Source organism: Chanodichthys erythropterus, chromosome 4 (genome assembly GCF_024489055.1).
Source record: "Chanodichthys erythropterus isolate Z2021 chromosome 4, ASM2448905v1, whole genome shotgun sequence".
Taxonomy (NCBI): domain Eukaryota; kingdom Metazoa; phylum Chordata; class Actinopteri; order Cypriniformes; family Xenocyprididae; genus Chanodichthys; species Chanodichthys erythropterus.
Genome location: NC_090224.1, coordinates 7,956,108 through 7,980,319, shown reverse-complemented (window position 1 = coordinate 7,980,319; position 24,212 = coordinate 7,956,108). Strand labels below are relative to the sequence as shown.

General features: G+C 36.5%; 1 protein-coding gene across 6 annotated transcripts in view; it reads left to right on the top strand.

Moving 5' to 3' along the window:
* sipa1l1 (signal-induced proliferation-associated 1 like 1) overlaps positions 1-24,212 on the top strand; it is a 78,457-nt gene that overhangs the window by 18,756 nt on the left and 35,489 nt on the right. For 2 of the 6 annotated variants that reach the window (XM_067383921.1, XM_067383922.1), the window contains exon 2: positions 16,933-17,008. The exons of the other annotated variants lie outside the window; for them this stretch is intronic. The gene's annotated coding sequence lies outside the window, so the exon portion shown is untranslated. The remainder of the gene's footprint in view (positions 1-16,932; positions 17,009-24,212) is intronic. 6 annotated transcript variants of the gene reach the window in all.

Below are 24,212 nucleotides of genomic sequence, written 5' to 3'. Positions count from 1 at the left end.
GATGCTTATCCTGGAAAGAAAACCCAGCTTAACCTTTCTGGTAGTAGTGGTACAGTATTTCAGTAGCTGCCATTATGCAAATGTACCTCTAATAGCAACAGTAACATTTTGGATTTGTGTGCATCTTTTGTATATGGAATGAGTCAAACTCCCTTATGAGCTGGATGCCGCTGTGGGAGTTGGAAGTACGCTGCTCCAGCATCTGCAGTCCACTTTGTTTTGTGGCTGAGCTGATTTATTCCATTCTGGCGAAGTCTTGCATTCATATTCTCTTCCAGAAATAACAGCTTCCTCCTTAACACTCACAGTCAGTTCCAAGGCATGCAGTGAAAAACAGCTGAATGCCTGATCGTCTTTAAATCCTCACCTTCAAACGTGATAGACGCATCGATTCCTTCACCAGTTCACCTCAAAGAAATTTCTCAAATGTCTTTTGGTGTTTGCCTCCACTATTGAGTTAAAGGGATGGCTCATCAAAAAAATGAAAATTCTGTCATTTACTCACCTTCAAGAATGTCGTGTGGGGTTTGAGGAAAAAATGAGGGAGAGTAAATGATGACAGAATTATAATTTATTTTTGAGTGAATTATCACTGACTAAACTTACCTAAGGCACATAGTATACTTTAAAGGGATAGCTCACCTCAAAATGAAAATTATCCCATGATTTACTCACCCTCAAGCCATCCTGGGTGTATATGACTATCTTCTTTCAGATGAACACAATTGGAGATATATTTAAAAATGTCCTTGCGCTTACAATAATGGTAGTGAACGGGGGCCCTGTTTTGAAGCCAAAAATAAATGCATCCATCCATCATAAATATAAGGTCCAGGGGTTTAATAAAGGCCTTCTGAAACAAAGCGATGGGTTTTTGTAAGAAAAATATCCATATTTAAATTTTTTTATAATCTAAAATAACTAGCTTCCGCCAGATGATCATACTGCGCAAGTCAACTTGAAATGAGTAAGCTTAGAGCTTAGACGCCTCTCACGATTTAAACAAATCGGGCTGGGCAACAAAACAAAGCTCCTCTTATATCAAAATTTTCTGACATTTCTCTTTAAAATTTCTCGTTTTAGACTTCTAATTCGTGACCGGTGTTTTGTTTTGCTCTATCCTCCACGCTTCATGCGCCGGTTTAGACTTCACTCTTCCGCCGCTAATCGTTGTGTATGGTCGTATGCCGGAAGATAGTTTTTACTTTATAAAGTTCTAAATATGGATATTTTTCTTACAAAATCCTATCGCTTTGCTTCAGAATGCCTTTATTAACCCTCTAGAGCCGTATGGATTATTTTTTATGATGAATGGATGCATTTAATTAAAACCATTGGCTTGAGGGTGAGTAAATCATGGGATAATTTTCATTTTTGGGTGAACTATCCCTTTACGTTTGGCACGAACTCTTGCAGCCAAAGTATACTTCATTTGATAGCTTGTGCGATCGCAGGCGATGAACACATGCTAGGGATGCGCCGATCCGATACTCAGATCGGGTATCGGCCGGATGGGACCGATCCAAATCCGATATTGTGCGTGTACTATTCTGTGTTATTATTAAGCTCCACAAAAGGCACAAAAACATTAAAAAGCACCATAAAGTTTCCATGTACCATATTATAAGTGTTCTGAAGCCATTCCATAGTTTAATTTGAGGTACAAATAAATTAGTCGTTAAATTAAAGTTCACGTAAATGGCTCCCTCCGCTGTGGCTGTCGGTCATTCTTAATTCAGAGAAAATCTGAATTAAAACTCTCTCCAAGATGATTCAATGTTTCTATTATACTTCATCTGTAGACAGAGATACCGGTTATACAATACGCATAAATATATATTCACTTTGTGCTTTGAACTTTTAAATTTGGAGCACTGCCGCCGCGTGCTTTGACTCAATGATGCTTCAAGCGCATCATTCTGCACATGGGATGCGCGGTAAGCGCTTTGTGCCACTCTGTATGGGAGCCGTTCATATTCTAATACTTTTTTTGTTCTGTCCTATATATCATATGTTGCTGCCTCATTAAAAAAAATTCTGCTATAAATTTAAAGGAAATGTCTTTTAAGTTTATAGTATATATTTATATATAAATATATTTAGTTTGTCATGTGTGACTTGAACATTCATGAAAAACAAGTCATGACTCATGGATGAAGGAGTCAGCTGGACTCCTGGTTATTCTGAATGTCTACCAAGCTAGTGAAGCTATTGGTTTATTTACAGTTGTTGCACTGATGCACAATTATTTAATAAATAATTCACTACATTTGTGTCTGTTTATTTTGTTTTACAAAGTTAGCAAAGTAAAGCTTGTCAAGCCTGATGCCTTGCACAAAAGAATAATCCCAGTTTCTTACACACAGTGAGGCATACAGTTTATTAGGTAATTTAGCACTTTTTTATTTCTTGAATATCAGAGGTATCAGAATCGGTATCGGAAGTGAAAAAGGCGGATTGACGCATCCCTAACACATGCACACTAGAAAGTTTCAAGTGGATTCTGACTAACTTGCAAGCCCTCAACAAATGCGATTGTGATTGGCTACAATGCTAACAAAAACGCGCTGTAAATAGAAAGCTTTGAGGCTTAGAGCGCTCAAACACAAACACAAGTGTTTGACAGCAGCGTCTATCAGTGGGTACCGAATATACCCGTTACTCTGCACTACCGGTACTGCAGAAATGAAACCATTTGCATCACATACAGTGTACGCATACCCTAGCAGACGTAAAAATCAAAGTATAATTTGGGCTTGGTTATCTAAAGCAGAACATTTAGTTTTGGGTATGGTTTTGAAGCCCTAATACCGTGTACTAACCAGGCACAACACACCAGGGCTGAATTCGGAACATCATACTAGCATACTTTTAAGAGTAGTATGCTTATATGCTATTTCAGTTTCAGCAAAGGTATCCAGCAGCTTTGTGTCCATACTCAGAATGAAAATGCTTTCTGTTAAGGACCATTTTGCCTAATATATAGACAAGTCTGTGAAATGTACAGTTTGTAATTGTTATAAAAATGTTAAATTCAGTGTGTTAATAGTTGATTCTTTGTGATATTTACTAGCAATTTCTGAGTAAAAATTGTTTCAGAGTCTCTTTGCTGGAACCAAATAATATAGCGTGAAATGACTAAGGGGCAGGAAAGGTGAAATCAAACTGTTGGACCAAACAATAGGAAAAAAGTCTAAAAACAGACCAAATACCTCAATAGGGAGAGCAGGATGAGAGCAGTACGGAAGAGAAGAGAGCTGCTCATCATGAGCTCTGCACTAATTAGCTTGGCATTTTAGCTTCCTCAGGCAGGCCCACCAAGGTGCTGAGTGTACAGAGGTCCCATATCTGTGCTCCAACCACAGGTCCTCAGTTGGATTTTATGTTAAATGCTTTGTTTTCTTCTCCATAGCTAAGAGATTGTGAGTCAAGCGTGGGTATTACAGTAATTTATATTTGGCACTCCAAATTAACTTTTTTTAATATGTGCAATAAAAAGGTGTTGATTTCATGCTGGGAACTTGATTCCTTTCCACCTTCTGGCATATTACAACTTCAAATAGTTTTGTGGGGCATTTCAGGGTTGCTTATGTAAGAGGTATAAAAAGGTGATAATTACTTCCAGGGTTTTGGGCTTTTGTGTATCCTGTATGAAAGTGTGAGAGTGAAAATGCCCCATTCTGTCTGCTGTTGTCTTGTCTTGGTGCTTTGAATCATCTTACTTATCATTACTCAGTCTGACTCATTATATAGTAATCTTCAGGAACTGTTGAATGTGTGAGACATCTCTGGTTGTTTTCTGAGTCCTATCACTGATGTTACTTGAAAGAACAAAACAGAGCAACAGACGAACAGTCTGAATATCTTGCATTATTGAGTGTTGGCAGTCAGTGTCGCTTGGCAGACATTTAGACCTCACAGAAGAGCATGTAGAGTTTATCTTTTTTATGACTTGTAATGTGGTCAGGGGGTTCGACATTCCAGTAACGTTTGGAATTCTGCCGGCACCAAAGAAGCTGGCTTCATCCCATTTTCTTTAACATGGGAAATGTTTTCTTTTCAAAATGCATGCAACTTCATGTCGGGTTGGAGGGTGTTCAGATGGTGCAGTATTAAACCATGCTGCGTCATTTCACTTCACCAAGCTCAAATGTAGCATTACTGTGTTTGGTTTAATTCAGGGTGTGTGAGCTAATCTTGGGTAACTTCAGCTCAATTACTTCAGTGGTGCACATGGCAATAGAGCACCTGCTGGTTTCAGACTATTAGACTAGGGACATATTGTGAACTTCTACATTCATTATATTTGGTTGTTGATGCATGTTAACTGTAGAGAAGAAAGAACCTGACTTGACGACATGTGCTTTGGGGGATGCACATGTTAGTCTTGATGGCCTTCTTTGCTGAATTGATCCATTGCACAGATTATAGTGTATATCAAATCCTCCATGAAGATCCTTTTACATCTATGTAAACTTTCCATTGCACAAAAGTTTATTTTTACGTTTATTTTTTTTTTATTGTGGAAAAAAAGTTATTTTAGATCATTAATGTTCCTTACCATAAGAAAAAAGGTTCTTTTAGGAACTGCTCACTGAAAGGTTCCTATGGGAACCCAAAATGCTTTTGTGGCATCACAGCATTTATTTATTTAATTAATCTTTAATTAGTTGAAAATGCATTATTACATGTAGAAATGAACAATTCAAGTTGAATAATTTATCATTAGTGCATGAATTAATTAGAAAATGAATTAACAGTGCACGATAATATGCCAATGAATGAACATTAATTAGATTAAGTAACTAATGGTAACAAATTGAACCTTATTGGGTGTTACCAATGAAATAAAACAAAGGCATGTAGGCTTCTTGTATTTCTAATTTAAGTCAACGTGGCTTTCCCCCCCCATGTAATAAAGATTAAAGAAATAAAGTCAGGTGAGTGGATTTCTGTTTTACTAGTCAGTATTATTGTTGATTATTGATTGATGTTAACATCAGTGGCATATTAGTCTGCATTTATTTTACACTACAGCGTCTAATGCATAGTTCCCATATGCTCATATAAATTTTTTTTAATTACCCAAATCATTTAAGACCTAACAGACAATTCATATTAATGCATTGCCATGCGATTTCACAATGAAGCCATGTGTTTTTGTAACTGTGAGCGCATACACATGAGAATTCAACTGCAGCTACCTGTTAGTCTGACAACATGCAGGTGCCAAACTGAGTTGGTTCTTGGTGTTACCAATACTTATATATATATATATATATATATATATATATATATATATATATATATATATATATATATATATATATATATATATATATATATATATATATATATATATATATATATATATATATATATATATATATATATATATATATATATTTATATTTATATATATATATATATTTATATTTATATATATATATATATTTATATTTATATATATATATATATTTATATTTTTATATATATATATATATTTATATTTATATATATATATATATATATATTTATATTTATATATATATATATATTTATATTTATATATATATATATATATATATATTTATATTATGTTTTAGTTTATTTTGGACTTGATGGTGAAGTTCTGGTGCTTTTGACATTCCTGGTTATTTCATTATCTGTATGATTCAGAGGTGCAGCATGGCTTTTGGAATTTAGAGTGGAAACCGGAAACCTCCTTTTTGTCTGCCAAATAATATTGGATCCTCATGCACACTTTTCAAGTTTCTTACTGTGTAATGGTTTTCAGATTTAATCTGACATGCTCAAAAGACAGGTTTGTTCAATCCCCACCATTGAGAGGAGCTTGAAAAACCTGATGAAAATACTCAGAAAAAATAAATACAACATCAGGGGCCAAAGAACACTAAGCCCCTTGGTACGTGAACACCATCCAAAGACTGAAATAAATAAATCCCAGACTGGAGGAATTTGACTTATTTTTTTCGCTCGCTCTCTCTTTTTTTTCTCTCTCTCTCTCTCTTTTGGAGAAGAGTTTGGCCGAGATGCTGTGAAAGCAGCTGTAGGATAGTGTGGTTTTGGCTCGACCGCTGTTATGGTTTTAACAGGGTTCTTCCTCTTCCCACCCGACACTGCTCGCCCTGCTCTGGAGGAATGCAGACAGGCCTACAGGGTGATCTGTCTCTAATGTGAGGAGCAGCACTGTAGCTGTATTTAAGGTCCCACACTGGCCCCTTTCTAGGCATGGACTTGTCAACCATTAACCAATTTTGTTTTTGTCCTTTTGGGTCAAGCTTTAAATACTTAAATCTTATCAGTATTGTATATTATTAATATTGTATAATTAATACTATATTATATTTTATATAGACCCTAAAGCCCTATTCAGACAGGACTAATTTCCTAAATTACGTTTGCGTTACAATTCTTATCACTCAACGTCAATGATTCCTACTCCCACAGAGGTGGGCGATATGACCAAAATCTTGTATCACGGTAGTAATTTTATTTCACGATAACGACATATATAACGATATAGTCATTTTTGCTTTAAGGTTTTTATAATATCAATTTTTTTGATACCATAGACATTTCATATTTTTTGTCAATATCACAAAAACAAATACTAGCTTAACTAAATAAAAACAAATACAGCATTGTCTACACTGTACAATTATTTAATCTCTTATTTACGTTGTGTTTGCACTGTTGGTTAAATGAAAGCCTTTGTGAGAGTGCAGAAATCGAGATCCACATGTAATACTTACTTAATATACAAAGATGTTAGCCGATCATAGCAGTGGGCATCTACATTTAAGTCTCACAGCAGACACCCCCTTCCAACAGAGTGTTCAAATCAGAGGGCTAAAATCACGATAGAAAATGGCCTTTCATTTGTTTTCATCTGTTTTGATTGTAATTACTATAGTAATAGCTATAAGTTATGCATAATTACATGCAACTAACACTAAACCAAACCAAACCCTAATCCTAACCCTATAGTAAGTACATGTAGGTACTTAATAATATTACTCAATATAATTACAGTGTAACAAAGACACCGCAAAATAAAATGTAACCTAAAAATCATACTAACATTATAAGTGCATCTCAGGAAACATAAAATAATAATTAAAAAATGTAGTTCATGACTGCTTTAATCCAGAGATAGCCATGGATTATTCCTTACATCAGGGATAGGCAACTTCGGTCCTGGAGGGCTACTGTCCTGCAGAGTTTAGTTCCAACCCTGATAAAAATTTGATGAATTTGGTGAATTTTTATCAGGGTTGGAGCTAAACTCTGCAGGACATTGGTCCTCCAGGACTGAAGTTGCCCATCCCTGCCTTAAATCAAAATGGATTTAAATATACATTTTTTTTTAAATGCACAGTAAGCTTCTTTGCTTCTTCCTGTTCTTTACTGAATGGTTTTCCAAGACATTTCCCCATAACCTGAAGGAATTCCTCTTTCTCAGTGTTTATGTAACTGATCCCCAGCCTCATCTGTCCCAGCTTGAGGCTCATTATAGGTAATGGACTCTCTGACAAATGAGGCCCTCCCCCTGTTGGAGGAGTTCTCCAGTACGGCTTGTCATGTACACAGATCCAGACTGGTCAGCCGCAGAAAGTTAGATGGGGCGGCTGATTGGCATTTAGTGGGCGAGTAAGTGGTAAAGTGTTGGATGTGGTGTGGAGGATTTGATGGGACTCCCTGTGGATTCACAGTGAGGAAAAATGAAGGACATGGAATCAACTAAAAGACTGGTCCAAGCAAACATAAAAAGTTGGCTTTCCTTCATCACTAGCATTTGTTTATGGTGGGAAGCGTTTCAACACCTCAAACAGGTTTCTCCGGTTATTGCAGCAGTATCCATGGTTACACAATGAATCAGGTTTTTAAATTTTTTTTCTTTTGTTGATGGGAAAAGTGAAAGAGAAGAGGAAAAAAATGTAGAATGAGTTCTAGAAATTTTGGCTGTCATAAATCCTAAAGCAAAGATGTTATGCAAACATTCAGGTGTTCCTATCTTAGGGCCCTACTTTTTATTTATTCATCCAAAATTTTACCAAATTTCATGTTATACTGTAAATTCCATTTTATAACACATTCCGCAATTCCATTAGCTCTTTGCACATCGCAGAAAGCATAGGGCCCTACTATCTCTATATATATTTGCTTTACAGTTTTTCTGATTTTGGACGCGTCACCTGTAAGTGGTACCGCTCACTGGGTCGGAGCACATGCGCTAACCACTCATCTCTAGGTAACTGTTCATGAACATGAGCACATTATTTTTACAAAGCTAAAAACAGCAGCATATGTATATCTCTCAGTGCCGCTCTTTGGTGTGTTTGCGTCACGGGGTGGTCCGAGCTGCTGAAAGTGTCCACAGGAAAGAAAAGCACACAATAGAGAGGAAATGAACGGGTGTGTGATAATGGCTGCTAGCGCACCAGTCGTCACACACTCGGTGAGATCTCAGAGCATAAGATCTGCTTCAGGCCTCAGCAGATGGAACACTCTGCCTGAAGATCAGTCGAATGACTCCATGACTAATGAGTTTTCTTAACATCTGGACTTCATTTGATGGCTTCTAAAAAATTTGGTATAATTTCATATATTACATTACATTATATAATATAATATTGTCCAATCAATGCACCTCTGCTTTGTGATTTTAAGTGCCATAATTTCTGAATTGATCACCATGGTTACAGGCCAGAGTACTTCCCATCCATTGCATATTTTGTGCTTGTGTTGAGGTTTATAGCACATTATGGGCATTACAGTGACACTATAAATCAATGATGATGTTACTTTTCAAAGCCATGATTAGTTTTATATAAAGTGCGCTATATTGTAGAGTTATTGAATCACTACTGGTAATCTCCAGTTCTGTTCAGACAAATACATACACACAAATACTCACATATACAGAGTTAGTAGTTTTGTACATGCTGTTTCTTGCTAGCAGGATTTCTCATGTAAACAACAGCAACACAGCAAGTGGTTATTTTCTCTCCTACAACATATTTCCCATGGTACCGGTCTGTCAGCACTATGTGGCCTGATGATGTCGTGACGCTGGAAGCAGCCAGGCCACTGGACTTTTATTCTAATATAAATCCTTTTTAATTCTTATTGATTCTTATTGACTTGTCAAATTTGCCCCTATTTGGGCGTGAGCAAAAACACACCATTTTTGTGTGTGTCTCTTTAAATGCAAATGAGCTGCTGCTCCTGGCCCGCTTTCCAAAAGAGGGTGGAGCTTTAACAGCTCGCGCTTTAGTTGCTCAACAACAACAAAGCTGGAGAATCTCACGCAGCCAAAATGAGGATTGTCCGTAACGGTGTTCAGCCTTACATTGTAGGAGTTGGACACTGATGGAGAGACTCAGGAAGAAGTTACAAATTTTAGAATGCATCTTGACATTTCTGAATGGTTAGTGGATACATTTATGAAGTTGCTGTGGAGTTGATTCAACTCATCGACTAGCATGTGCCGTCATGTTAATCTTTTGTGCAAATCCAGTGTTGAATTGACCTTCGCTTGTGAAGCAGTCTGGCATAAAATGACAACACATTAGTAGTCGAAGATGTTTTGTGGTTGAGTCATAAGTAACACTGATACATTTCTGTCAAACACAACTAGCATAAAGTAATAGAGCGTATGGAGGCTAAGGGACAGCACACGGAAAGTGGAGCTCATTCATTGCATTACTTAAAAATATGTATGATTTTTTCATCTGCAGCTTTGCCTCGCTTGCAAAAACAAAATGGCGGCCCCATGGGTGGAAATGTGCAGATTAAGGGGCTGTAATATTATAATAAGATCCCCTTCCTACGTCACTAGGGGAGTGAAATCAGAGCGGCTCGTCTTTTCACATGCTTGCAGAGAAAGGCTTACCAAAACAAAGTCCTTTTTCACATTTTCTGGGTTGGTAGATGAGCTGGGGACCCGATTATAGCACTTACACATGGAAAAAGTCAGATTTTCATAATATGTCTCTTTTAAATTATAATTCAGTTACAAAAAATTTAAATTGGTGGTCCATTTTTCTGATAGTGTCACATTGAATTTGCAGAATCAATTTTACGTAATATATTTTATTTGGTCTGGTGCTTGATTTAAAGATCTGGGCTAGATGTAGGGCTGGGCGATATATCAAATGCTTTTGTCACGCGCATTTCGTCAGTAAAGCCGGTTCCCTGATTGCCGCTAAATCGCCATCACCTGCTTTCAAATGAAGCGGCATTTAATAGACAGAGCCGTAGATCACTGATAAGCCACGCAATATCGCGTTCAATATCGACGGCGATTCATATCGATATTGAACGTGATATTGCGTGGCTTATAATATATATATATATATAAAATATTCAATTTTGGACCTGTCAACGACATGGTGGATATATGATACTGCTTTGGATAAGTAAGCAACTTCTAAACGACAATAGCTATTATCTAACTGTGTACCATTTGATGAGACAACACTTAAATCTCCAAAACCACAGCGCAAACATGAACTTGCCATGCCTTTGTGAACCTGATTTGTCTGGTTACACTCCTGGCACAGCTCAAGCTGTTTAAATATCTCACAGGAATCTCAACTCATTGGAGTACATGTAAAACAGAGCATGCCATTGGTTGTAAAGATGCTCTTAATTTCAGGCAGTTTTGACCTGCCCACCTTAGCATTAAACAAACAGAATTTTTCTGAACTAAAACACAGTTCCTTCTGAAAATATATTTTAACTATTTTTAAGCAAGGAAATGTGGAGAGGTTGTTGAGTCAGCCGTGAGTATTTTGCCATTTAAGCATGCCTTTAGAGTTTAATGACAGCAAATGGATTGTTTAGAACTGCCATTTATTTTTAGTGAGCTGTTCCTTTCAAAGCTGATAAGACATAAGTCTCCAGCACATATCGAGTTCCAAATCTTGAGTCGCCCTGCAGTTCAATTAAATGTGGTTGTGCACAAACACTGTACTTAAAGACCCCATGAAATTTAAATTGTGCTTTTGTGTATTTTAGTCCATTTCTTTTAGCTTTGAGGCCATCTAAATGCTAGTGTACTCCTAACGTTACGCATGTATTGAGCATAATAGATCAGTAGGATAATAGTGAAATCTTATTAGAAGTACTGTTGTGTATATATTCACAATGTTTGGATGCAGAAGAATTTTTAATAGACTGTCTTATACATCTTATTATACATACACCTACACCATATTAAAGGGTTAGTTCACCCAAAAATGAAAATTCTCTCATTTATTAATCACCCTCATGCCGTTTCACACCCGTAAGACCTTCGTTAATCTTCAGAACACAAATTAAGATATTTTAGTTGAAATCTGATGGCTCCGTGAGGCCTTCATAGGGAGCAATGACATTTCCTCTCTCAAGATCCATAAAGGTACTAAAAACATGTTTAAATTGGTTCATGTGAGTACAGTGGTTCAATATTAATATTATAAAGCGACGAGAATATTTTTGGTGCGCCAAAAAAACAAAGTAATTACTTATTTAGTGATGGCCGATTTCAAAACACTGCTTCATGAAGCATCGGAGCATAAATTAATCAGTGTATCGAATCATGATTCAGATCGCGTGTCAAACTGCCAGCGGCTGAAATCACATGACTTTGGCGCTCCAAACAGTAGATTTGATACCCTGATTCATTTATGCAGTGTATGCATTTATTCATGAAGCATTGTTTTGAAATCGGCCATCACCAAATAAGTCGTTATTTTTTTTTTTTTTTTGGCACACCAAAAATATTCTCGTCGCTTTATAATTTTAATATTGAACCACTGTACTCACTTGAACTGATTTAAATATGTTTTTAGTACCTTTTATGGATCTTGAGAGAGGAAGTGTCCATTGCTCCCTATGGAGGCCTCACGGAGCCATTGGATTTCAACTAAAATATCTTAATTTGTGTTCCGAAGATTAACGAAGGTCTTACGGGTGTGGAACGGCAGGAGGGTACGTAATAAATGACAGAATTTTCATTTTTGGGTGAACTAACCCTTTAAAAGATGTACTATAAATAAATAAAAAAGGTGACCGCTATATAAAGTAAGCAGCTTATTTTGTGCTTAAAATATTAAGTGAAGTGAAATGTAGGTTACAGTTTGAGCTGACCTCGTCTTTATTTCCGTTTACAACAAAAGGTGAAATGCAGGGACCATTTTCTAGCTCTCTGGTGATAAAAAGGCCCGTCTGTCCACATTATAAATTCCACTCATTGCTTAGTTTAGGCTTCCAGATATATAATTTGCCTTAAAGTCCTATAAGCATAATTTTACTATCAGGATTTATGCTTATGTTTATTCATCGTCATTGTTGATAAATGGACCTAGATCCTGGTCTCAAGGACAGCATCGTCAGATGCCGTGATACTTTGAAGATTCAGCTGCCTTTCTTTGACTACTTCTGGACTGAATGTCTCTTTTTCATTTGAATTTTGAAAATGTCTTATTTTTCTGAAAGTTAGGGAATATAGTTGTTTGCTCTATAAAACACAAGACCTCAACAGCTTTTATTCATTCTTCTCTCAATTTAGCTTGATTAATAAATGGAGGACCAGTACTTTTGTTGAATCAAAGATCTTTGTTTCTTGAAATAGCGTTTTAAATGGAGAAAAGAAGTAGGCGACCCTCATTTATCAAAATAAATGCAGAGAGCCAAATCGGTCCTGAAATCTCTGCGTTTACCTTCTCCTCGTCACCTCGCAGCCGCACAGCAGCTTTGGTCTCCACCCACTCACTCTCAGTCTTTCACACGAGCCCCGCAGAGGGAAATTACAAGAGGGCAAAAGCAGGTGCGCCCAGAAGCTGTGATTAAGAGCTTGTGGAGGTTTGAACCAGTGGGGCGGTGTGCAGGGCAGACCATAAGAGGCCCAAAGACAACATTTTAGTGTCAGTTTAAAATGCTAGATTCCATTTATTGGATTTAAGGACACTTGGTCACCCTGTGTGAGCTCATATAGTTGAGCAGTAAAAATCAAGGAAAACTGGAGGTAAAATCATAACAATGTCACATGTTTTCAATAATTGCATAAAACCATGCATCGTAAAATCACTTTAGCAACTGGCAGCAACTGTTACATCTGACAGGCTATGGTGAAAGCAGATAAATGAAAATGTTGGAGTGCTGCATTAGTTAATGAGAAGGAAAAGATGAGGCTATTCGTTGAGGTGCATTTCATCATATGTTGGTAACAGTCTTTATTAACATGATGGTTTTAGAGCATTTCATATGATGGATTGTCACAGAGATATATTATATTTTGTAAAAGATGACGTCTCTTTTACCTACAATTTAGTTGCATTAACACACTAAATTCTGAAGAAAATGCAGTGTGGCAATTGATGGCTTATTATTTCTTGTTATGAAGGATATGAAGGTTACAAGTGGAATGCGAGTTGATTGGCTAAAGAAAATAGACAAAAATAATTAATTATTATTATTATTAATAATAATAATAATAGTAATAATAATAGTAATAATAATAGTAATAATAAATAAATAAAACTAAAATAAATAGTTAAATGAATAAACAAGAGTTATTCTCTTAAAATAATGAATATATAATGACACTCCTATAGATTAACTGACCATAACTTTTATCGAGTGTGTAGCTTTGAGATTATGCTTTTGTTTATTTGTGGCCATTAGCCAGTACAAAAAATCTAAATAGCAATTTTATAAACTCTTTTCACTCACACAATTATTTGCAGTATGTGTGAAGTTATAATAAGAACTGAGTGGAAATTTGATATTGTTTTAATAGGACTTTTATTCTGAGAGGGTGGCTCGGCTCCTTCTCTCTGAACTCATGGTGTGTTTACCCTCAGACCTCCAGGTTGATCCTGTTTTATTCTCAGAAACTTCCTCCATTTCCCCGTTTGGGAGAATGAAGTCTGACAGCTCCTGTCAAAAGCGGAGAGAAGTCGTTGCTGTCTGACCCAAACACAAAGAGGCTTTTGTTATCCGAACCTCCAAACCAGAGTCTTTAACAGCAGTTAAGTGGCTAAGTAGATATGAGAAAGAAAACTTAGCACAGAAATGGGTGTAAAAATGTAGTCAAATTGTCTTGAAAGCGCTGTAAATAGTGCAGAGGGGAATGCAAGAGCGCATTCAGTGTGAATAGCCTCTTACAGCTTCAGGTGTCACTGTGAGTCAGAGGAGAGAAATGTCCCAGCAGTTCCCATGCTGATATAATCACAGCTCCCAGCAAGTTTCTCCTCATCGGTTTTGGGACTGTGAAACTCCACAGATTTTTGGAGCTTTCAGAAATGTGCTGAGAATGGCTCTGCAATTAGGTTTTTCTTAAAGGAGTTTTAAAATTTGGATACAAATAATAAAATAATGACATGTACGGGTTTTGCCTTCAGCTTGTTATAATAAGTCACTGTTGCTTAGTTGACTGCTGATTCAGTTTTCAGCATTACATTTTTTTCCCCCACATTTTTTGCTTGCCATTCATCCCCATTTCTTCCTGTTCTAGAAAGGGGAAAAGACAACTTCCTTTGCTGTGTGAACAAGCTGCTCTGGCCACCATATCCCAATGGAGGAAAATGGTGCTATTGGCTAAAGCCCAGGAAGCTTAATGACCTGCCCAGGCCTTAGACTGAACAGCACAGTGAGATTCATTCACAGAGCTAGAAAAGGGATGAAACCTGTTTTCACACCAATCCTGTCTGCTTTACAGTCTCTGTTGCTGTCTGTAGTAGACCTGCCATTTTCTGGACTTTACCTTCTCTTGAATTGTGCTTACTTTCTTAATTCCAATTTAAAATTTATGCTTATGCCAATACAAGTTGCACTGGGTATTGAACTCTTAAATGCTCAAATTGTCTGTAATTTGCAAGTCGTAACTGTCTATATATTCTGGTTTTCGGAGAGAATGTTTCCTGAAGCTAGGAGTGAACTTAATTAACTGAATTAACTTTTCAGCTTAAGGTCTTATTCTGAGGATCTCAGAGCTGGAATTATTTTAAGAGTGCTTTTCTGATCTTTATCAATGGCTGTACTTCTCAAATCAAGTTTTCTTGGGCCTCTGATAAATGGTGTTATTAAATTATGTAAGAATTTTCAGATTCAGGTTTTTTAATATGCCTTGCAAAATGCAGATGATCACATTAGAGTTGCACAATATTGGACAAAAACTGACATTGTGATATTTGTTTTTCTTTTATATATATTTAAATATGAAAACAGTCACCAGATAAAGAGCTCTATTTGGAAATAATGAATCATTCTAGGGTAATTGGGGGGATTTTGTAGTGGTGTAAATCTGCATACATAAATACAACAGAACAATGATACCTTAAAGATGTTTTGAAGGGAAGTCTAATAGTATTCAGGTACAGAAATTGAATAATCAAATGTAAAATAACATGGCATAATCTTCACTGAATAAATTAAAGCTACATAATAATGTTAAAGCTACAAAAGTGATTTTCTCTTTGTATTTTGCTTGATTAACTCAAGGACAGCAGCGCGTATAGTAGGCTGCTGTCACTACAAGTTAATGCACGGATCCAGTATAATAATATTGCATCCATTTTTTTTTTCTCAATTGTTTACAAGGATACTTACCAAGATGGGCATTTTGGCATAATTTTGTATGTATGTGTCTGTAGCACAAATAGACAAGAAAGAGAATGGAGTTCGGTGTTTACTCTATGATGGTTAAACTTTGCAATTAATCCGAGAATCAAGCTATCGTGCAATTTATCGTGCATTTTTTGCACCTTGGTGCTTGGTCCATACTGATCAGGTATCAAGTATGATCCCTATACTTGACATTGCACATGCTGCAATGACTATCGTGGATGTGCACATCATTATATCAATGCTAAAACAATATATTGTACAGCACTAGGGCTGGATGATTAATTGAAAAACCTCTAACCAACGTAATTTCCCATGTCGGTTATTTCTTTTTTTTTTTTTTTCTTTTTTTTTTTTTTACACACACTACCATGTGTGTAGCCACATGACTCTGCCCCATCCAGTCAGTGGCATAAAAGCAGGTGAACGCTGGTTCAACACATGATGGTGCGCGAGCGGTGAGCCTTGCTCACAATTTACAACTCGCAGCTTCACAATTAATAGACGGTATGACTAATTCACACACGCAATCACTCGTACTGGTACTGTGCTATTTATCTTTATATGATTTACAACGAACAGAAATCTGTAAGAAATATTAAAAACATTGATAAAATAACTGCTGATAGTGAGCTATGATGTCAGATCACTCTTTCAATAGGAAAAAATATCCCACCTTTAATAGTCAATCATATTTACAGTACAAACCTCAAACCTTGTCAGTGAACTATAAGGGCAAAAAAAAAAAAAAAAAAAAATCGTAATCGAGGTAAAATGTTCAATTAATTTTGATTTTAGGCCATAATTGTCCAGCCCTACTAGATCACAATAAAATGTTACAGATTCATGCAAACTGGTTTGCATTGTTTTAGCAAACTAGTAGTCATAAAGGATTGTAATATTTTGATATTTTAATTACCACCTATTTACTATTTACCATGCTCACCATGGCTGCACTTATTTGATAAAAAAATACAATTAAAACAGATATAATGTGAAATTTAAGAACCATTTTCTATTTTAAAATTTTATTTTATTCCTGTGATGGTAAAGGTGAATTTTCAGCAGCCATTACTCCTTCAGAAATCATTTTAATATGCCAAATTGGTGCTCAATAAACATTTCTTATTATCAATGTTGAAAACTGCTTAATGGCTTAATATTTTATTAAAACTGTGATACACTTTTCATTTTTTTTTTTTTTTATAAATAGAAAGAACTGTATTTATTTGAAATGGTAAACTTTTGTAACATTATAAATGTCTTTACTGTCACTTCTTTTACATTTATTTACAGCTACTCAAAAAAAAACAACAAAAAAAAAACAGATTTGCACCCTACATCAAGGCTTTTTTTGTGGGACTGGCAACAGGTAGGACCTCTTCTGTCCACCATTAGTCATTATGCATTTATCACCTGCTTTTTATCCACAGCAGATTACTACGTCTTGAATAATAGTTTCTTTGTAGCAACTTGGTGTAAAATTCCAGCTCTAGGGCAAGGGGGTTGAAACAGCTGGATTGACATCACAGTGACTTTCTGAATCACCGTCTACTCACTGTTGAACTTATAACCTGTGACATCTCATCTGTGTTCTTCTGTCTGGCAAAGTAGCCAGAAAAAAAGAATCTGGTGCAGTGAGGATCTGCACATTTCTCTACTCTTGTTTTTCTAGCCTTCTCTTCTGCAGTTCCACAAATACCAACCAGCCAGAAGCTTGTGCTGGGTGATCGTCAGCTCGTGCCTGAGATAAGATGGTCCGCCTCCCAGAAATGGAAGCAGGACACAGTTGTGTGTTTTGATGGCGATGGCACGCAGGGCAGTATGGGAGCCAGATATCAGAAGCCCTGTTGCTCATCGCAAAGCCATTTTTGGATGTAATGACTCACTGATATGCTTCCTCCTACACCAACCTGTGGTAGCGCAGGGAGCGCCCCAATTCATTGCTATATCCAGCCAGATTTTTTTTTTATATATATCAGTGGCAGAGCACCTATACTTATGCATCACCAGAGTGACTTCTGAATCTTCTTTTGGAGCTCAAATAGCATAAGACTGAAGTTTGGGTGGTTGTTTAGAATTTTCTTTTTTAGTTTAATGTTGTCGAAGCTTTACACCCACACGTCTTATATAAGCGATACCATTATCTTTACACCTCGACCAAATGCTCTCTTAGACTAACCAACTTTGTTTGTAATTCAGCAAAATACATAAGCAATCCAGTCAGGCTGTCAGACAACAAGCCCTGCCCCCTTTTCATAAGCCGTTAATATCTAAAAATCATTTGATAGCTGCACAATGAAACATCACATCTCTGGCCTTCTATTTTTTCCTTCACTCGTTTTTTTTTTTTTTTTTTTTTTTCATGTGATTCTCCGAAAGGCTGGAATTATATGGTGTGAGGCTGTTTGACAGCCTCTCCTGTTAATTACACCACAGTTCTCTTTTTCTTTTTCTTTCTCCTGCTGTTTTCTCTCTCTTTCTCTCAGCTATTTTCGTCTTTTCCTCCTACCATCCCTGTGACTGTGTTGCTAGGGACTGTCGGTGGAAATGTGGATGTTTCTCTTGTAGAGGGAGCCAAGGTTTGTCTGGTTGACATGCTTACAGTTGACGGCATGTACAAGGCCCTTGGGGCTGGTTGTGAGGAAAGCAGTGTTAATTTGTACCACTGTTTTTAGGCCATTATTGTTCAGTGAAGGGCACTCAGTTGGAGAAACAATCTGTTTCATTAAAGATGTGGATTATACTTTTGTTATAAAACAGACTTTGCACTCCGCAACTGTGAAAACTTGCCATGCTTTTATAAGATGAATGAAACAGTTTAGTGGAATTCCTGAGATCCTGATGTGTTTACATTGACAGGCATTCGCAGCAACAAAATGACTGGAAGTCATTCATTTCCTCTTCAAAATGAAGTGCACGTACACACGCGCACACATGCTAAGCTACTTTTTAAATGCATTTTAAAATGCAATGTATTCCTGTGATGTTAAAGCTGAATTTTCAGCAGCCATTACTCCAGTTTTCAATGTCACATGGTTCTTCATAAATCATTCTACTACGGTGATTGGAGGCTCAAGAAAAAAAATGTTTCTATTATTATCAATGTTAACAGTTTTTCAGGATTCTTTGATGAATAGAAAGTTCAAATTAACAATATTCTGTAAAAATGTTTTCAGTTCATTATGAAACTGGCGGTACAGATTAGAAAGTGACGGGCTGCCAGAATCTTTGTAATTAATGGGAAACACTGCAGCTTATTTTCTCACTATTGTGGAGACCATGAGAGCAGCTCCAGCTGAAAGTTCATGTAAATCGATACCACAAACATGGTGTCCTCTGCTCTGTTGACATCTCTTTTATTTTCAGGGTATGTGGCCTTGTTTAGTTGAATGAATCCTTTTAAAACGGCCTTGCTGAGCTTTTTTTATTATTATTTTTTTTATCTTTGTAGATGATGGAGCTAGCTTTTGAAAAAATTGTATGAAAAAGTTGTCAGTGAATTTCCTGATGTGAGTGGATAGAGCAGCTTTTCTATTTAATATGTCATATGCATACTGTGCATTAGATTGAACACTTGTCAGTTGTGTGTGAGAGAGAACCTATTTTTCCCTTTCTCTTTTTTGGTGGTTCTGTCCATCATGTGTTTTGACACAGGTTCTGTCAGTTTTCATTGTTCTTTTGATAGAAAGATCCTATTAGGTTGTCCATTTCAATAGTCTCATATTTCTCAGTCAGCAAGACATATGTGATTGGACCCAAGAACAAACCTCCATCACTGTATGTATGTTAATAATGAATCATGTCAATCATCAGAAATCGTTGTCTATAGCGGAGATTCAATGGGTGCAAACCTATTGAATAACCAACTAAAGGGCTTTTCACACTGTGCTTAACCCCTGGGTTATCATTGCTTTTAACCCCGGGTAAAACAACGTTTCACACTTAATTAAGAAGCAGGGTTAGCAGCACCGCTTTTTACCCGGGTTTATGAAACCCTTCTCCGGAGCAGGGTTAGCACCGCTTTTGCAAAAAGATACTGGATTAAAAAAAACCAAACATAACACTTCAATTAAAACTGTGCATATTTGAAAAACATATTAATATGAAAATATTAAAATGAGAAGTTCTACAGAACAAATTCTACATAAAATACTTTAAAGGTTAAAATATTACAGCAAAATAACACATTGTAAATAGAAACCTTTGACACTTCACAAAGCACTCTTACACAAACACTTACAGGACCATTTTAAAGCAGCTGGCTATCAGCGGGTACCAGTACTGCAGAACGGCAGATATCGTCACATTAAATGAAATAAATCTTTGGCAGGGCAAATATTCATTCTGTTCAGCTAACAGAATATTGTCAATGCAGGAAAAACTCTGATATGGTGATATTATTGAAAGGTGCCCTAGAATTGAAAATTGAATTTACCTCGGCAAATTTCATTTGTGCAAAAGACCTCTAAAGAACAGGCGAATCTCAACATAACAGCGACATAATGCAACAGTTGTGATCATTAATATGTATGCCCCCAACATTTGCATATATCAGCCCATGTTCAAGGCATTAGACAAGCCAGTATTAATGTCTGGCGCTGCACAGCCGAGTCATCAGATGTTATGCAGGTAAGCAAGCAAGGACAATAGTGAAAAATTGCAGATGGAGCGATAATAACTGACATGATCCATGATTACATGATAATTTTAGTGATATTTGTAAATTGTCTTTCTAAATGTTTCGGTAGCATGTTGCTAATGTACTGTTAAATGTGGTTAAAGTTACCATCGTTTATTACTGTATTCACGGAGACAAGAGCCGTCGCTATTTTCATTTTTAAACACTTGCAGTCTGTATAATTCATAAACACAACTTCATTCTTTATAAATCTCTCCAACAGTGTAGCATTAGCCCCATTAGCCATGGAGCACAGCCTCAAATTCATTCAGAATCAAATGTAAACATCCAAATAAAAAATATACTTACATGATCTGATTCATGCATGCTGCATGCATGATGAACACTTTGTAAAGATCCATTTTGAGGGTTATATTAGCTGTCTGAACTTTGTTTATGCAATGTTTTATAGAGTTGCGAGCTTGGGGGCGCTAAGCGCGAGCATTTAAAGGGTACACGCGTTGAATCGGCGCATATTTAATTATGCCAAAAAATAGGCAGAAATTTTAAAATTTAATAATAAAAAATCTATGGGGTATTTTGAGCTGAAACTTCACAGACACATTCAGGGGACACCTTAGACTTATATTACATCTTGTGAAAAAGGGTTCTAGCAGAGTGTGAGCTTGTAATGTGTACAGCTGAAGAAGCAATCACCAGTGAAGAAGCAACGTGTGTTTGTACGTATGGTCACAGCTGTTCACACAGATTAGCAGCGAGCTCTGCTTTACCTTCTTCCTGTCTCTCCTGGTTGATGATTCATGCTCTGATGGCTCAATCACACAGACAGAGAAGAGGAAATCTGCTGGCTTTTTTAATCTCAAATGCTTGCATCACAGGTGAAAAAACACCACTTCACCGCCTCAAAGATTAGTCCAAACTCACCGTGGTATGTTTGTAACTGGATGCTGCTCGCCTTTGATGAATTTCTGCAGTTGAATTTGAAGTTTTGTTATAAATATGTTGAAATATAAATTTTTCAAGGTTATCATACTGTACCAACACATTATCTTTACCTTGTTTGTTTTAATTATTTGCTAGTTTTCTAGTTCAGTGCATGGGCATAAATACCAAATTATATCATACAGAGCAATTTTAAAATGTCAAGCTACTTTTTTACACCACAGGGCTCAGCAATAAGGATTTTTCTGTTGACCCAGTGACCCAGTCAGGCTAGAAGTTATAAATGTAAACGTATAATGTGTGTGTTTTTATGTGAATATAGGCTATATATTCAATGCTTCTACACAAAACTGATTTTGTTTTTAGTTAAGCTCAGCTCTAAAATATTTAATTAGCTAGATATTGGTATATTACGGTAGTTTTAAGATCATTTTTACAAATAACTTATTGTTATTGTTGTTGTTTTTATTGTCTAAATTGATTATAAATTAAAAGTCAGCTATGTCTAGAAATTTCATGGAAATTTGTTGGCCAAAGAATCCTGAAATTGTACAGCTATGTAACTCCATAACAGTTTAATTATTATTAAGAATCATGCTCTCGTTCATATCTTTCCTGTATTGACAAACAAAAATGTATTGAGAAAGAAAGATGGATAGACAGATTCTGAGGAGGAAGGGTGTGAGGGGGAAAAAGGAAAAAAAGGCAGGCAAGAAAAAAAATGTGGTGGGTGCGTGGGAGACCACATCAACCTCAGTCTGACGAGAGGTTCCTCTTTAGTGGGTAAACACTGCCTTCCATAGTTGAAGTTGAAAAATGAGGGGTTTTATCATCAAGCACCAGACAGCACAAAATTGTGTTTTTCAGTTCAGATTTGTGCCATTAAATATTGTGTTAATGCAGGATTATGTTGTTGTTCATGACTTTCTTTGCCCACACAAAATCAAAGCTTTTAAATGTAGTCGCTCATAAAGGAAAGAAACCAAGGCGGAATACCTTTTGCCTGGCAAAGAAATCTGTTTTGCCACTTGCTTTTACAAATCTGGCTACGTGTTTCCAGCTGTACGCATCAAAAACAACAGTACGATCCTCCTTAACTCATTTAAGGTGCACCACAGGTTGCCATTGAGAGGGAAGCATTTGGGAAAATTAAGGAATAGGAAAAAAAATTGATGAGTGACTGCAAAGGAAGAAGCTTTTGTCTGTCTTGGAATAGTGTCAAAAATACTCTTATGCTGTTTTTGGATGTGGCCCTGTACTCAGGAAATGTTAATGTGTAAACTGACATGGCAATATATGATTATTTGTATTGGTTACTTGCCATTCACAGTGATTTGCAGTTCATCAGTTATAGGGACGGTTATTGGACAATATAAGACTTTTTTTTTTCTTTTTTTTTTATTGTGTATACTCATTTTCTCTGTTTTTATCTTTACACTAATAATTTAACACTATTACATGTAATCTTAAGCCAATCTCAACATGAATATTCATTTTCATAAAGTACATTTATTATGTTGCAATGTCTAAATTAGGGCTAGGTGATATGGCAAAAATGTCATATCAGGGTTTTTTTTTTGTTTCCATCTTATCACGATTCTTTTATTTTGGTTTTTAAGGCTATTTTGCAAGTTAATGTGCAGTACGGCCAAACTAATTTCCCTATTTAAAAAATAAAGCCCTACAAGCTAATAAAATATAAAAGGGAAAAAGAATGTGATGACCAAAATCTTATTTACTATTGTTTTGCATTAATAAGTGCAGTTACTAATAATATTACATGTTTATTCATTGAAAATTTATCCACGTCAGCACTATTCTAAATTCTGCGCTGAATTTGAATGCTTCCTACTAGATCTCGCAGCGATGTTGTTATTAATTTTGTGGCGAATTGAAATGTTTTTTTCACTGGATTTTCCAACGGTGTGTATTAAGCAGTGTCACATGATCACGATCGGCTCGCGCTGCGCTGTCTATTATCACTGCGCAGCTCAAACGATTAGCGCTGTTTTGTTTCACTTTCATTTCGTTTGCCATTTTGATATTTCTCATATGAAACACAAATGGCAGCTCTTAACAGTTGTGCAGTGTGGTGGTCACACCAAAATTTAGTCTCATTTGCAGAGAAAAGGTTGCAAATGCGACCATTTAGTCGCAATCTGGAGCCCTGCTGTAGTTTTTTGATTTATGTCAGATTTTGTAAAGAAAAATTGGGCCACACTACCGTGGTATAAAAGTTATAGCAGATAGTCTCTAGTCTATACCACATTTCATATACTGTCATGCTGCCCAGCCTTACTTTGACATGAAGTGCACTTGCAAGCGCCAAGGAACAAGATTGTTTCTCTTTTGTCTGTTACCACAACAGCCACATCATTCACATTCTGTCTAGCTTCAAATAACAGGACACAGCAGTAAGTAGGAACCTCAGGTTGCCATTGATACTGAGGAAGTTATTTATCAAAGTAGAGATGAAGACATGTTGTCTGCCTCCCAACAGTCCCCCTCGCACTCTCTCTTCTATGGAATGAGGTGAGTCACATGCTGAAGCTTTAATCATCCTTCTGTAAGGCCACAGCTGCGTGCAGAGGGGTGGTCTGAGCCAAACGCTCTGATGTCTCCGTCTCGACCGGTCCTCACACCTCACACAACAGGTGTTGTCGTACTTCGACCTGAAGGTGTTACTCAAAAATGGACCTTGTCATCACCAAGCCAAGGCAATGTGCGTGTAACAGGGTGAGGAAAAAGTGCCCTTTTTTACAGTTCCTCTATTCCAGAGAACATGACAAAGCCCCCCCCCCCCCTTTTTTTTAATATATATATATATATATAATAAATTAAATTTATATAGGGATGAAAATAACAGCGTTTTGACGACATGGCGACAAACACACTCTACTTTAACAATTTAATTAATAAAAAGAGAATTGAATGAAAAATAGTGATATTCCTTAAATACAGTTTTAAAGGTCCCGTTCTTCGTGATCCCATG